We start from the raw sequence: 16,626 nt of genomic DNA, 5'->3' as shown, positions 1-16,626 counted from the left end.
AGACACAGAATCTGGAGCAGTCTCCAGGCTCTGAGCTGTCAGTAGGGCTTGAACCCACCAGCCGTGAGATCATGACCTGAGCTGAAGTCGGACGCTCAACCGACTGAGCCACCCAGGTGCCCCATGATCACTACTTTTTAATCCAACACTGATATAGGCACCACTCTAAGATATCAGTACTTCTTTGGAAGCAATTTATTTTGTAGAGCCTTTTATAATCTAATTGTTCCTGATTCATGATTTAGTTTAAGGAGATTCTCAGTGAAACATGCTCTATTCTTCTGTTTGCTCATATCATATTGCTTTCTGCAGGTGGATGGTAAGCTATTTGGCCTTTCTCACACGATCACAGTCTTTCTCTTGGAATAACTAGGGTTATTGGCTTTATTACCTTCAAGAGAAGTACAATTTCCAAAGTATGTCGCACTTAGGAGCTGGGGCCACTGTATCTAATTTCCTTCACTCAGTAAAGACGGTGGAAAGAATATTTGGAGTATGCAGAGAATAAATAGGTTAGCTAGATATTTAAGTCTGACTGTGAATGACACAAAGGTTTCATTGTTTTAAACTGCTTTGCAGTACCTCCTATATTATAATTATTGTCTGTTTGGGCTTTAACAATCCAGTGCTCACATAATTAAAATGACACTGTTAACTCTTATTCAGGCTGTGTGGTATTTCTCTTCCTACTATGATGGATAAATCATTTGGAGGACATACCCTTCACAACCTTTATCAAGACCTCACACTGTAATCTGTCAGAACTAGTCCCTGAATACAGTTCTTTCTTCTGCTGCTGAACATTTATATAGCAATGAAATGTTAATAACTCCTAAGAGAGTTGGCTGGATTGTACTATATTTTAGAAGGAACAATTATTTCTCAGAGGCCCCAAGATTTAAATTGGATAGTCTATCCAGGGACTTCAACCTCAGAGACTTCTCTAGAAGTAGAATGATCCAGAAAAGCCATTTTGGATAGGCTTTGAAAAATTTCATCTTTTCTAAAGAAATTGTATTGAGGCCAATAACATAAATATGGTTGGAATATGGTTGGAATATTCCTTTCTTGACTGCCATATATTAAACATTTGACTTCCCTGAATTTCCTCACTTACCACTTCACAAAATACATGACTCTTCTCTTGGCCATGGTATGATTAAATGTCATTCAGCACATCTGATCATAATATTTTGCACATAAAAACCTAGCTACTATGCACCAGAGTTGACAGGGGTAATCCTTACAATTTCTATGTAATAATGCCAAGTTCCTTTTCTGTGTAGAGTTCACATTTGGTTTATCTATTTCTGTTCTTGATTTGATTCTGGCCAGAGCCATGCAAGTGTAAGAACTTATATTAATCTACATCTCTGCCTGCCACAGTCATCTAAGTTTCCACTTTATCCTCTGTAACCATGGGTAGGGTTTTAAAATCTCACTGACATTTAGAAGAAATTTTAGAAGAAAAATGTGTGTGCTGGGTGGTGCTTTAATAGTGATTCTCTTTTCAGAAGCTCCTTAATTCCTAAAATGACTTTTTAGTGGCTTGCCTATGTACTGTTCACTCAGCGTGTGTTTTGAACATGGATGTTGGACAAATATTTGCATGGCTCAGTTTTCTTCTTTCCTTCCATGAGTTTTGACATTTCTTTCTGATAGTAAGTTTACAAGAAATTCAGTCTCAATCTAAAATCTAATTATATGTATATCAAATGTACGTGCATATTTGTTTTGGTCACTCCACAGAAGGAGATGAACCTATACCCAGCATTTGGTTTAAATGTTAAGACTGCTGGGCCGCCTGGGTGGCTCAGTCAGCAGAGCGTCTGACTCTTGATTCAGCTCAGGTCATGATGTCACAGTTTATGAGATCAAGCCCCACATCAGGCTCTGCACTGACAGCTCAGAGACTGCTTAGGATTTTCTCTCTCCCTCTCTCTCTGCCCCTCCCCACTTGCATGCAAACGCGCTTTCTCTCCCTCAATCTCAAAATAAAGAAACATTAAAAAAATGTTAAGCCTTCTGAAGCCACACGCACCAAGAGAGTAGGAAAAGGTTTGTTATATAATGAGGCTTTTGGAGGGAGCAAGCTGCCTCCTCAGCAGGTCCAAAAGTGAATTGAGAGAGCAGGGAAAGGAGACTAGTTCAGGGTTGGGGTTTTTTATCCTATTTAGCGCTGGGGCTGCAGCGAGTTTCCTGCATGTGGCTTGAACTTCCTGAGTGAGCCCAAGGAGGAAGTACCAACCTTTCTTATCAGCTTGCCCAGATGTGGGGAAAAGAAGCAGAGAGGTTTAAAAACTATCAGTAAGCAAGTATCAAAAACCGGAGTCAGACTCTCAATACAATACCACACCTGAATACACCCACCTACCCATGCTGCCTCCTTTATCAAATCTTCCAAGAAGACTTCTGTGCATTGCAAGGACTTAGGTTCCTTGTCACCCCTGGCTCCTAATTCCTGCTCCTTTGTGACTCTCACTTGCATTTCATCTCCCAAGGGGGCTTGTGTCTTTGCACTTGGGCTGATCAACATGCAGAATTCAGTCCTGGCACGTGACCGAAAAATCAACTAAAACAAAAATATCTCACTTACACAAGACACTTGTATTTGTGGCAGGCTACTCTAAATGTTTGATCACTCAAGGGGAGAGCGCAATAGGGAGATTATTATCCCCAATGACAGGAATTTGCCACATGTCTTAGAAGGCAGAAGTGCCTACTTAAGTTTGAACTTTAAATAATTAGAAGTGTTTTTTTTTATTTATGACATAAATAAAGCTATTCTCCTGTGATTACATAAGATTTTAAATCTAAGTAATCTAGCAAGTGTGCATGTGTGAGCACTGACACACACAAACACACACACACACACCCCTACCCAATGGAAAAGAATGCTGATATGTGGTTTGTTGATCTCGGTGACTCCCTTGATACTGAATGAGGAAACTTCACACAAACTTGTCTTAGACTCAGGAGACTCAGAAATTCTGATATTCCCTCTGGAAAATGAAACTGAAGATCACAAAAGAGCTTTTAAATCAAATTGTATCATTTGTATAAAACTCATGAAGTGGAGTTCTTACAGAAAGTATCCAAATTCATTTTTCCTCTTTTTCTTCCACTGAAAATATTCCTCAGAAAAAAAAAAAAAAAAGGACCAGAACCACTTCTGTTTCTTCCTAAGATATATATTCACACCTCCCCTCCCCTAATGAAATGTGGGACTAGAGGTGAATTACTTTGAGGGTCAACTTGGCATCATGAGTTGAATTTGTGTGTAAACGTCAAGGCTCTGATGCTCGCTTGTAATGACATCACCGTGAGTATTTCCTGAGAGAGATGGGTCTGCAAGCACCCGTGGGCTGCTTCCTTCCCAATCGAACCCCCAGCAAGATTCCTTCTGGAGAGGACAATCTGGTAAATGTACTGGCTTGATCTTTGTCTTAGAATACAAATAATTTGGATGATTCAAATATAAATTTCAAGGTGTATTTTTCCCCAGTTCTAGGACATATAGTTTTAGAAACAGTTTATCCATCTTTTATGGAAGCAAATCAACATTTTGCATAATGAAGAGTTCCATAGGGTTACCCAATACTAGAAAATATTCAAGATTAAGAGACGCTTGCCTCACCCAAATTTGCTAAAATATTAGGAGGTGATTTTATAGGGGAAAAATTACACATGTTCAGTTCTACATGTCAAATATAAAAATCAAAACTATTACGTTAAACTTATGATATTAGATACCTACAATTAATAATGTATCTATTTTCTCATTCATCAATTATTTTTTTTGCAAGTAATTTTCTTGATTGATATAATTCAAATGACTCAAAGTGGTTTCTAATAAAATGTTCTCAAGGATCCAAATGAATCAATGAATCTTTATATTTAAACATTTCACTTGCTTTCTCTCTAAAACAGAGAAATTGGTTTTAAAACAGATGATACATCCTGATGTAGCCTTTGGCCCAAACTGATGCTGACTGAGGAAATCAGCTGTATAATTTCTATAATCTATTTTTGGATTTAAATCTTTGTGAACAAATTTATATTAATAATCAAACAGTTTTAAATCAGGCTAATTAGAATTTGAAAGTGATCAAGACCAGTGACGTTTCTCTTGAAAATGCCAAGGTTTTTCCAAGCTCTCTGGAGCCAGAAAGGCCTCATTTGAGTTCTCAGTTAACTAATCATGTTGTTTTTGGCAAGGCACTTGTCCTCTTTGTGCCTCAGTTTCTGCATCTTCCAAATGGAGATAAAACTACCTGCCTCAATAGGCTAGTTGTGAGAACTGACGTAAATGAAATGCTTTTCAGAAAAAAAGCAGAGCCTGGGGCCTTGTTCAGAGTGGCACCTAGGATTAGAGTAACTAATTTCATACTGCGTATTCTGAATATTTTTTCTTCCCTTCTGAAAATACATATTCCTCTGAACTAGTATGTCAGCTCCACAGCAAGGTGACTTTTAAGTCTGTTTGGCCTGTGCATGTCTCAAGTGTATCATTTATACTTGCTCAGGTGCACATGATACAAAGAAACTGTCATACACACACACACACACACACACACACACACACACAAACAAGGAAAATTATCTCTCTTCTTCCTGTTCTGAAAATGTTTATACTGCAGGAAATACAATATTGTATGAAGACTTTCTTTTATGTATAAAATACAAAGCTTTTATCCCAAGCTTTATGCCAAATACAATTGAGCTGAAGAAAGCTTCCTTCTTACAAAAGCACCTGCAAATGTTTAACTGGCTAATGTGACAGAGGTTATTCTTACAACTTCACCGGTTTCTAGGCCCATTTTTTAAAAAAAATAATGTGATGGGATAATAATTTGAGATGCTCTTTTGGGCTAAGAGATATGAGCTATCTTGCTCAGCAAAGAGGCGTCAGAGAAAGAGGAGAGATAAAAGATGGAAACTTCCTAGATTTTTTTTTAAGTTTATTTATTTGTTTGAGAGATCCAGACAAAGCTTGAGTGGGGAGAGAGGCAGGGAGAGAGTGAGAGAGAGAATCCCAAGCAGGCTCCTCACTGCGAACACAGAGCCCGATGCAAGCCTCGAACCCACAAACGAGGAGATCATGACTTGAGCTAAAACCAAGAGTCAGATGCTTAACTGACTGAGCCACCCAGGTGCCCCAGAAACTTCTTAGCTTTTTGATTCAACCCACCATCAAGGTTTAAGACAGGGTAATTTAGGAGCAATCAGTTAGCCAGAACTAGTTTTTCCTACTTCCACTCAGCTCCAGACCAGGTAAACCTCCCATAAATTCAGGGAGCGAACTGAGAGTATCCCGGCATTGGTTGTTCTCTGTCCTGTATCTTACCTTCACCCCATAATGCATCTGGGTGGACTTCGGAGTAACAGTAGAACTCCTCAGAACAATTTTGAGGATGGTTCAGGAACTGAGAAGACCACCAGCCTGTCTGTATTCCAGTGATTACCAGCCTTGCTGAGGTCCTCCCACCAAATGGTGTGAAAGCTAGACTCAAAAAGCCTGTAAGGTGTGTTAGAAACACGAATTGTAGCTTCTAGGCACCATAGAGGGCTGTACAAGGGCAGCCAAGACTTCTCACTGTACAAGAGAAAGGGTACAAAAGTTGGATGAGAGAGGGAATAGTTAGGGCAAGCCTGGAGTTGGTTCCTTCAGCTGAGACAAGCAACAGATGTAGCAACAGATGTGCTGCTCTGTCCTTGCCCGGGGCTGGTTATGAATGCAGTTCCTTGGTGAGACAAAATTTCTCTTTGGTAAAAACTTGGATTTCTTTGAGAGACTGATATGTTTCTCTCTCTCTCTCTGTTTAAATTTATTTATTTTTGAGAGACAGAGAGAGTGAGCAGGGGGAGTAGCAGACAGGGAGAGAATCTCCAGCAGGCTCTACGCTGTCAGCATGGAGCCCGATGTGGGGCTCGAACCCACAAACCATGAGATCATGATCTGAGCTGAAACCAAGAGTCAGACGCTTAACCGAGTGAGCCACCCAGGTGGCTTGATGTTTCTCTCGCATTTTAAGACTTGAATTCTTTAGTGCAGTTGGAGGTTCACAACAAAATTGAAAGAAAGGTATAGAGATTCCCCATATGCCCTCTACCCCACACATGCCTAGCCTTCCCATTATCAACCTTATTTACCAGAGAGTGTTACATTTGTTACTATAGATGAACCCACAATGACATGTCATAATCACCAAAGTCCAGAGTTTATTTGAGGGCTCACTCTTGATATTATATATTCTTTGGGTTTGGACAAATGTATAATGGCATGTATCCATCATTAAATGTTATACAGAGTATTTTCGCTGCTCTAAAGAAATCCTCTGTGCTCTGCTTATCCATCCTTCCCCACAGACCATCCCTGGAAATCACTGAACTTTTTATTATCTTCGTACTTTTGCCTTTTCCATAATGTCATGTATTGGAATAATATAGTATGTAGCCTTTTCAGATTGGCTTCTTTTACTAGTAATGGCTTCTTTGACTTTTCGTGGCTCGATAGCTCATTTATTTTTCATGTTGAATAATATTCTAATGTATGGATGTACCACAGTTTATTTACCCCTTCACCTCCTGAAGGACACCTTGGTTGCTTTGGAGTTTTGGCAATTTTGAGCAAAGCCATATACATCCGTGTGCAGGTGTTTGTGTGGATATAAGTTTTTCATTTCATTTTGGATAAATACCAAGAGACATGATCACTGGATCATACAGTAAGGGTATAGTTAGTTTTGTAAGAAACCTCCAAACCATCTTCCAAAATGTACAGACGTACGATTTTGCAGTCCCATCAGCAGTGTATGGGAGTTGCTGTTGTTCCATAGCCTCACTAGGATTTGGTGTTGTCACCATTCTGGGCTTTGGGCACTCTTTTTTTTTTTTTTTTTTTTTAACTTTTTAATGTTTATTTACTTTGGAGAGAGGGAGAGAGAGAGAAAGAGAGAGAGAGAGAGAGAGAGAATCCAAAATCCAAAGCAGGCTCCAGGCATCACAGAGCCTGACATGGGGTTCGAACCCACAAACTGTGAGATCATGACCTGAGCCGAAGTTAGATGCTCAACCAACTGAGCCACCCAGGCGCCCCATTTCTAGGTGTTCTATGGTTTCATATCTTATATTTGGGTTTATGATCCATCTTTAGTTAATTTTTGTGGAGGGTATAAGCTCTGTGCCTAGATTCTTTTTTTTTTGCATGTAGGTGTCCAGTTTCAGTGCCACTTATTGACGAAATTATCTTTGCTCCATTGTATTACCATGGGCCGCTTGGCTATATTTATGTGGGCCTATGTCTGGGCTCTCTATCCTCTTCCGTTGGTCTATTTCTCTGTCTTGACTGTAGCTTCATGGTAAGTCTTGAAGTTCGGCAGCACCAGTCTTCCACCTTGCTCTTCTCCTCCAATCTCAGGCTGGCAATTCTGGGATGTTTGTTTCTCCATAAAACTTTAAATCAGGTTGTCAATATATATTTCTCTTTTCATGTGAGAGGTTCAACTCAGTCAATGTTTTCTCACTTTGGCTCCCTGCAAAATCAGTGTGAGATGTATCTGCCCAGGCACTGGAATGCTGTTCATGCTTATAGTTGGAAATTTTTATTTTCTTTCTCTTTTTTAAGTATTTCTTTATTTTGAGAGAGAGAACGAGAGAGAGCAAGTGAGGGAGAAGTGGAAAGAGAGGGAGAGAGAGAATCCCAGGCAGGCTCTGCCCTGTCAGGGCTCAAATTCATGAACCATGACATCATGACCTAAGCCAAAGTCAGTTGGTTAAGCAACTGAGCAACCCAGGTGCCCCAAATTTGATTCTCTTTTTTAAGTCTTGTTTTCTCCACTTTTCTTTAATTTCATCTTCTGAATCATATCCCTTGGATAAAGTAAATCTAAACATGAACCATTCATAAACAGTCAATCCAAATTGAATGAGCCCACCATTCACCTGCCTCACAGAGATGGAGATCTCGTCAATAAACCTGGAAGATAAGGATATGATTCTCATTCTCTCTTCCAACTAATGCATTTCATTCTTAGTTGTGACTAATGAAACAAGTCACGATTCTTCACAGGACAAGAGGGAAAGCAGACTGCTGGGTGATCAGACTTTCACGTAGAATGTTGGCTTCCAAGATCCTATTGACAAAGTCCTCAATAACCCTGATTTTCTCTGCTTGAGCACAGTTGTTGCATTGAAGAGATTTCCCATGTTCTGCTCTTTAAGCCTGTCTTTTTCTGGGTGTGCTCTTGAACCTGAGTAGGTCCTTCACTGACAGCATGTGAATATGATCCAAAACCACACAGCAAGACGTGCAGAACAGACAAATGCTTAAAGTGCCTGTCTCGATGTGTTCTCTTTCTTAAAAGGACAGAGCAAATTCGGCATAAATATCAAACACTGGTGAACTATCGGTTAACAAAATGGTTGGTTCACTTATTTGCCTCATTAAAATCTGAGTACCTCTACTCAGTGTCAACTTTCTTGAATGTTTCTTCATGATTCCTAATGAGATAAAATAGCTATAAATAATAGCTATCATTTTGAGTACTTACTATGCACCACACACCATACTAAGCACTTTATATTTATTTCACTTAGTCTTCTTAACAATCTTATAAAGTCTTGATGTCGTTTCCATCTCCTTTTCAGATAAAGAAACTGATGCACAAGAAAATTACTTCCCCCCCCCCCATATCAGGATCTAATAATTGGAAAGCAATAATTTGAATCTAGGTAGAATCTAAACTGTGTGTTTTTAACTACTTTATAAATGGCCTCCAGTCTCAAACTATTAAATACTTGAATATACTTCAAGTAGCCTCCAAAGAATCAGGACTATGATCTAAAATAACTCGTATGGAAGTTATCGGCATGAACAACATTCGTCAGGATTTTGCACATTTCATTTCTTCATTTCTGAAGCACATATTCATCCTTCAAGGCTCCAGATCCCTTCTTCAATGAAGTCTATCTCTCTCCTCTAGGCAGTATTTGTTACCCTGTCTTCTGTCCTCTCTTAATAACTTGTTCATATCTTGTGATAGAACTTACTGCCATAATTAAAAGTCTTCCTTCAAGCCAGCTAGAATGTTCTATTTCCTGGGTACCTGGTAGGTGTTAAATATATTTTTCTGAGACAAACACACTGAAATTCCTCAAGCCAAAAAATCATCATTCTGGGAAGAAATTCAGAGAGAGAAATAGATAGCAAATATCTTTTTTGGAGCAAGAGGAAGAATAAATTCATACAATTTATGTACAACTAGAACAAGCTAAGTCTGAAAGAGATGGACAAATCTGTCGAAGCTCTATTTCCCAACTCACAGCAATAGACTTCTGAAGAAAATATCCTGCAAAAGAACAGAATTCTCTATCTTTCCACACTTCACAAGAAGTGAGGATCTGCACAGAACCCTGTTCATCTTCAAGGTAGGGCCCCCGGTTTGAGGCCTTCCTAGATCACATCAAACGCCAACACTGACATCTGCTGGAAATGCACACTGGCCACATTTTCTGCACTTGGTTAAAAAGGGGGAAAAAAAGTGCAAGATGGTAAGAAACTACCTAAAAACTATTTCTGAGCCCAAACCAAGAACTAGTATATCAAGGGAATGTGAGCTTGAGCAATCCAGGGCATTTCTTTCATTGAGAATATAATCTTGGCAAACAATATCATGTTTTTGGTGATAAGCATGGCCATAGATTTAGGATTCTGAATCACTAATTCTTTTGTAAGTAACCCTTAGCATGGCCCCCAAAATATATTTGATATTTTTTAAAAGCAAAATAAGGGGCGCCTGGGTGGCGCAGTCGGTTAAGCGTCCGACTTCAGCCAGGTCATGATCTCGCGGTCTGTGAGTTCGAGCCCCGCGTCAGGCTCTGGGCTGATGGCTCAGAGCCTGGAGCCTGTTTCCAATTCTGTGTCTCCCTCTCTCTCTGCCCCTTGCCCGTTCATACTCTGTCTCTCTCTGTCCCAAAAATAAATAAACGTTGAAAAAAAAAATTAAAAAAAAAAAAAAAAAGCAAAATAAGATACGTATCTCTGTATATGAGGGATTCAGTTAATCTCTACTGCACGTTTCATAAATAGCATGGGTTGTGCTCTCTGGTTTTTAGAAACCACTAACTCATTTTTGGGCTGCAGTTTTTACGGGTATGAAGAACAGAGTCTTGACAAATGAAATGGTGTGTTTCTGTGGCTTGCTTCTGCTGTCTCACTTGTGATACCACTTAGGTATCTGGGAAATAGTCAAACTGAAGAATATACTTTCCTCCATTTGTTTATTTATAAATGTTAAGGATAATCAGATGTAAAATATATTTTCTACATTTATTTCTCCTAGTTACTGAAACTTTTGGTAAAAGAGAAAAATTCTGTGACTCACGGAAACTATTTTATTTTTTAAAACAAATCTACCAAACCTGTATATTTAAAATTGTTATTTTTAGGGGTACTGAGTCACTTGGGTGACTCAGTCTGCTGAGCGTCTGACTTCGGCTCAGGTCATGATCTCACAGTTAGTGAGTTCGAGCCCCGCATCAGGCTCTGCACTGACAGTGAATGGCCTGCTTCAGATCCTTTGTCTCCCTCTCTCTGCTCCTCCCCTGCTTGCACCCTGTCTCTCTCTCAAAAATAAACATTAAAAAATTAAAAATAAAATAATAATAAAATAAAATTTTTACCTGTAAACATCAGCTCCTACCTTCCTATCGTAAGTCTTCATTTGTTAAGAGATGTTCATATTTTCTTCTAAACTTACCTCATGAGTTTTCTTTCTTGAAGAAATAAGGTATTTATGGTTTTATCTTTTTGCTTTTCAGTTTTTTATCTTTATTGTTAAACACAACAAGTAAGCAGAAAAAGTAGACATATACCTCGGAGGTTTTGTAGGTTTTGTTCGAGAACACTGAAATAAAGCATATATCACAATAAAGTGAGTCAAATGAATTCTTTGCTTTCCCAGTGCATATAAAAATTATGTTTATATAATACTGTAGGTCATGGAGTATGCAATAGCATTATATCTAAAAACACAATGTGTACATCTTAATTTTAAAGTGTTGCTAACAAATACTCACCATCACCTGAGTTTTCAATGAATCATAATCGCTGACCATAGATAACTGTAACAAATGCGATAGTCGTGAAGTTTGACATATTATGAAAATTACCCAAAAGGTGACATAAACACACAAAGTGAGCAGATACTTTTGGAAAAATGGCATTGATTGATAAATCTGTTCCATGCAGGCTTATTACAAAAGGTCAGTTTGTTAAAAAAAAATAAATAAATAAAAAGTATCCGTGAAGTACAATAAAATGTGGCATGCCTATATCTCAAACACAAATGGACAGCTTAATGTATTTTAATAACACAGCTTAATGTATTTTAATAACATGAGCACCATGTTATAACCGCCACTCAGTAACCATCACTCAGATCGAGAAAGAAAACATTGTAGTAAGTATACATATCGAAATACTATAGTGTTGCTGGAATTTTAATTTTAGATTGATGGGATCATAGTGCTGTTTTCTTTTAGATTTGGCTTCATTCAGTAACCATTCTGTAAGTTTTGTCTGTGTTGTTACTTGTGGCTGTGACTTATCTTCATTGATCAATATTATTCAATTTTCTGAATATATCACCATTTGTTCATCTGATCTATCACTGATGGATATTCAGGTCACTTCCAGTCTTGTGATGTTTATAGTTCTAATGCTTCTACGAGCATTCTGTGCACGTCTTCTGGCACATTTACAGGCATTTCTGTTAGATATAAGCTCACACTGGGCCATCGGTTATATGGGGTTTCAAGGTCACCAATCTTGTCATGACGTGGTTGTGCCAATTGTACTCTCTCCAGTCCTATGTGAGTGTTTCATTTATTTCACATCCTTGCCAACACCTGGTATGGTCACACTTTTTCATTTCAGCAAATGGGGTGGATTTGTGGTAATATCTCATTGTGTTTTTATCTTGCATGGAATATCCTCTTTTATAAGGTACCCAAGAAAGTCACTTGCTCATTTTCCTAATGGGTTGTCAGTCTTTTTCTTATTAATTTCTAAAATTAAAAAAAAAATCCATGTATTTGACTTTTTTGAGCTTGCCTATTCAGTTTCTTAATATTATCTTTTGTTGAACAGAATTGCTTTAATAATACAGTTTTATAAAGTTGCATTACATAAATGACTTCAGACTGAAAGGTTTTTTTTGTTAAAAAAAATTTTTTTTTAATTTTTAGAGAGAGGAGAGAGCACACAAACAGAGGAAAAGGGCAGAAGGAGAGAGAAAGAATCCCAGAAGGAGAGAGACAGAGATTCCCAGGCAGGTTCCACGCTCAGCACAGATCCAGATGCAGCACTGGGTCCCATGACCCCAGCCAGAATCATGACCTGAGCTGAAATCAAGAGTTGGCCACTCAACAACCACCTGAGCCACTCAGACACCCCAGACTGCTTGTTAAATCTGATATTCTGGGAAGCAAATAGCTTCATCTTTATGGGCATCTGTATATATAATATATATATATATATATACACACACATATGTATACATATATATATGTAAATGTACACACACATACACACACACACACACACACACACACACATATATATATAGAGAGAGAGAGAGACAGAGAGAGAGAGAGAGACAGAGACAGAGTTGAGGATGAGAATAAACATAAGGCCCATTGGGAACCCATGTGTCTTCAGACATATTTTCCCAGTTGTGTCCACATAGATATTCCATAAACACTTAAGATTCAATCTGATAAAAAAGGCATTTATCTCCATCCCTATTAAATACCCCATTTTTTTGCCATCAACTGTATTGTTTTGCACTAGGTCGCACGGAAACTTCAGAGCCACCCTGAGTCCTTCCTCTTTTTCTTTTCCTTCCATATCCAATCAATCACAAACCACACTTCTCCAGACTTCTATACTTTATATGTTCTTTCCTATCCCTGTAGCAGCCATGAATATGTACCTCTTAGATCTCCAGCTGTGCAGGTATCACAGTTGCCTGACAATCCTAATTTCTTCCCCTCTCAATCCCCTGCCGCATTCATGCCAAGGCTATGTTTCCTCTGAGCTTCTTCACTTTTTTTGGGAACCACAGACTAATGGGAAAATAAAGATCTTTTAATTTTTATTCTTTTTATCACTGTTTTTAATGGAGATATAATTGACATATAACATTAGTTTCAGATGAACAACATAATGATTCAACATTTGCATACAATGTAAAGTGATCACCATAACAAATCTAGTTACCATCCATCACCACACAGAATTATATTTTTTTCGTGTTATAAGAACTTTTAAGATCTACTCTTTAACTTTCAAAAATATGCATTAGAACTATAAACAGCACAAGACTAGAAGTGACCTGAATAGCCATCAGTGATAGATCAGATGAACAAATGGTGATATATTCATAAAACGGAATAATATTGATCAGTAAAGATAGGTCACAGCCACAAGTAACAACACGGGCAAAACTTACAGAATGGTTACTATTAACCATAGTCACTGTGTTGTACATTGTCTCCCCAGGATTTATTTTTTTTATAAGTGGAAGTTTCTATCTTTTGACCACCTTCACTCATTTTGCTATATTGTGTGGTAGTTCTATTTTCAATTTTTTCAGGAAACTCCATACTGTTTTCTGCAGGGGTTGTACCAATTTGCACCCTCAGCAGCAGGGCACAACGATTCCCTTTCCTCCACATCCTCACAACGTTTGTTATTCCTTCTCTTTTTGATAATAGCCATTGTAACACCTGTGTGATGTTATCTCCCCGTGGTCTTGATTTGCATTTCCCTGATGACTAGTGATGTCAGGCACCTTTTCATGTACCTGTTGGCCATCTGTGCTTTCTTTGGAAGCATGCTTATTCAGATCCTCTGCTCACTTTTTAGCTGGATTTTTTTTGTCAAGTTGTATGGGTTCTTTATGTATTTCTGGATATGAATTAACCCCTTATCTAATGGCATCTTGACACTTGAGGACTTCAAGATGCTGAGGAGGGTGGAAGATGCAAAGTGAAAGAGGGGAAGGAGGAGGAGGAGGAGGGGGAGGGGAGGGGGAGGGGAAGGGGGGACACAAAGACCAGTAGGATAAGAAGACCTGAGGAAATTACCACCATTCCGGTTCCTGGGCAGCCCCCTCTGGAGGAGGCTTATCAGACCCTGGCCCCAACTGGAGAGTTCCTGGTCACCCTGGAGCCTGAGCCCAAGCCCAACTTGGCCTGGAGGAATGCCTGGACATCCTGGGGAATCTGCTATTGAGGAAGCAGACATTGGTCCCAGGCCCACCCTGCTGGAGCCACCTAGCCAAAGGGCCCAGTCACTGCAACTGCAGCCCTCACTGGAGAACAGCAGGCAGGTTCAGGAGGAGCCAGAGCTGGTGTTAACCTCAGCTCTTATGATGTCATCGAGACCCTCGACCACAGTGTACAAGTCATGGATGTGGGAGAGATGGTTATGGTCACTGCAGACTCCAGGTGGTCACTGGGACTCCAAGGCCTCAGACACCATGCTCCGCAACCGTTCCCCCCAAAGTGGCCCTGTGCCTAGACATGATCCTGAGGATTCCATTGTCGAGCCTGACCCGGAGATGCTCACGGAGCAGCGCGTCGCCCTGGCAAACTGGAAGAAGAGGAGCGATGTCAACTACCTACGGGCCAACTTGGTGCTGGCAGCCAACTCTTATGACCCCACCATCAAGGCCATCACCTCCAGTGCCAAAGTAGATGTGACATTTGTGGAGGAAGAACAGCTCTCGCAGCTCGGGGTGAAGTGTATGAACAAACTGGCAGCTTGGCATCTGAGAGTGGTCTCAAAGCCGGAACGTTCCAACAGGACAGTGAACGGAGAGTCCCCCAGGCTGAGGAAGAAGCACATAGACCAGCAGAACTCGGAGACTGCCCTGTGCTGGAAAATGCTGCCCCCGCCCCAGCCCAGTGCCCAGCGAATGCCTTGCAGGGGTGCCTGGCCCATCTGCTGGAAGTGGCCGTTTGGGGCCCTGCGGGTGCCCTGGGAGGTGTGGCTCTGTCTGTGGTCTTCGCTTCCAGGAACCAACCGCCCAGGTGGCTGCCACCTTCTCCACACCTTGTGTCCTACCTTGTGCTCCCTAACTTCCCTAGGCTCCCTGTCCACTGCCTTCACATGCCTAGCCCTCTCCTCTGCAACAGGGCATGAAGATTTGGCGTCCATAAGGCCCAGGGAGCAGGCAGGACTGAGGTCCTGTAAGGGGAAAATGAGGCAGGGCCAGGGCCTCATGTCCAGCCTGGAGACAGGGTGGCGCCTCATTCCTCCAGGCCCAATTCCCATCCCCACCTCTCTAGGTAGGTCTCAGTAGGGGCTGGCCTCAGTTTCTCCTTCCCAACAGGCCCTGAGGCAGCCCTTCCCCTGCCCAGTCCCAGTATAAATGCCAATCCCTCCTGGGTCTCCTTCTACCTTCTGACCAGGTTCCCCCACCCGACCCCACCCCCACCAAATAGTAAATTAAAGCCTCTCTCTCCCACACTCCCTGCCCCCCACACCAAATGCAGATGCATAATGGCAAAATACGGGGCTTCTTTAATAGGTCCCTTTGGTTTGGAGTCTCTCGGTTAACCTGGCTGAAACTTTCCAGTAACTGTGCTGCAGTCTGAAACTCTTCTTACCCTCTCCTCCTTCCCTCCCTTTTTTCTCCACAGGTTTCAGATAACAGAACAATCTGCGGGCCTACCCACCTTCTCTAGCTTTCTCCCCACACGTTTTTTTGCAGGTTTCATCCATCGGGGCATCTGCTTCCTGGAAGGCCCTAACTGCTCTTTACCCTAATTCTGATCATCACGTTTCACAACTAAGAACTGGGTTTTCTGCTTCTAGTTTTACCTTCACAAATCCTCTGCCAGTGGCAACCAGAATATTCCATCTGTCTAGAGCTGGCCTCTGAATGTATACTGAGACCCATGAGGTCTCTATGTTCTCATTCCAACCTATCCAGTTTTCCCATTTACTGCTCATCCAGTTGGCACTCCTCCAGGAGAGCTTCCTGAATCCCCCCAAGTGAGATTTAGTGTCTGACCCCACCAATCACCCTGTCTCCTAGATGCTTCTAGGTCCTATATGTTATGCCTTTGTACCTTTCTTCCCAACAGAACTATGGTCTCCATCAGGGCAGGGTCAGTGCCTATTTGTCTCAACTCCATATCATTCAACAAATATTTGTTTTTAAGTTGAAAGTGTTAGATTCTAGTACTTGGTTAATTTACTATCTTTAAAAACTCTCACAGTACAAAATAGTTGATTAGTTTGTTCAAGTGTTTTTGCAATTATGAGAGGACAGGCTTGTAATTCGGGAATTAACAAGGCAAAGAAGCAACTGTCCAGACTTTCCTTTCAGGATTCCGAGAACCTCCATCCAGAGGGTAGACAAGAGAAGAAAAATAAGACCAACTTAGAATCAATCCATTTTCTATTGATAACAGCGTTTGAGGAAACATCAAAATGTTAATACTAGTGACTAAATTGAGGTCTAAATTTTGTGGTGATCTAGTTACTCATTCAACCTTTAATATTCATATTTGAAATAAGACTGATAAAGAAGTCCGGTCTTTTGGGGGTTT

At 40.4% G+C, this 16,626-nt stretch overlaps 1 pseudogene; it reads left to right on the top strand.

The window, feature by feature from the left end:
• Positions 1-15,211, top strand: part of LOC112849986 (peptidyl-prolyl cis-trans isomerase FKBP8 pseudogene) — a 32,883-nt pseudogene extending 17,672 nt beyond the window's left edge.
• The last annotated feature ends 1,415 nt before the right edge of the window (positions 15,212-16,626 follow it).

This window comes from Puma concolor, chromosome C2 (genome assembly GCF_028749965.1).
Source record: "Puma concolor isolate L17-30 chromosome C2, mPumCon1.1.hap2, whole genome shotgun sequence".
NCBI lineage: Eukaryota > Metazoa > Chordata > Mammalia > Carnivora > Felidae > Puma > Puma concolor.
This window is presented reverse-complemented; position numbering and strand designations above follow the sequence as displayed.